The 431-nt window shown below is 32.7% G+C and overlaps 1 protein-coding gene across 1 annotated transcript in view; it reads right to left on the minus strand.

The window, feature by feature from the left end:
• LOC104499809 (protein CDKN2AIP homolog A-like) overlaps positions 1-431 on the minus strand; it is a gene marked incomplete at its 5' end in the record, with an annotated part of 2,829 nt that overhangs the window by 1,932 nt on the left and 466 nt on the right. The gene's annotated exons all lie outside the window — the stretch shown is intronic.

Genomic DNA, 431 nt, shown 5'->3' on the forward strand with positions numbered 1-431 from the left:
CAAAGATGTACCCACTGTTTTAAAAAATTAAAATTTTTTTTTTTTTTTAACAAAAGACTAAAAATACTCAGGAGCAAGATTTCAGGCTTTGGTTTGGGACCAGTAAGCAAGTATTTATTTCTATTGTTGAAGTCCAAATCAAAAATGAGCAAGTTATATTAAGCAGACTAGCTGCCCTAAAAAAAGTGTACTCTGTTTACTAGTATCACAAAAACATTTTAAAAACACCACTTTAGAAATTTCAGAAACTAAGTTTCTCACAGAGAAACACCATCCAACTAGCGCTGAAGTTACACAAAGCATACGTACATTTAAGCTGGAGTACAACAGTCTACGTCACGTTAAAAAACAATCAGCTTAAAGTGCACCAGTTTAGAAATTCAAATCAAGAGCTTTACACTACCAACGGAAAACGTATGTACTACAGCTAT

The sequence above is a fragment of the Buceros rhinoceros genome, unplaced genomic scaffold (assembly GCF_000710305.1).
Source record: "Buceros rhinoceros silvestris isolate BGI_N320 unplaced genomic scaffold, ASM71030v1 scaffold22339, whole genome shotgun sequence".
NCBI classification, from domain to species: domain Eukaryota; kingdom Metazoa; phylum Chordata; class Aves; order Bucerotiformes; family Bucerotidae; genus Buceros; species Buceros rhinoceros.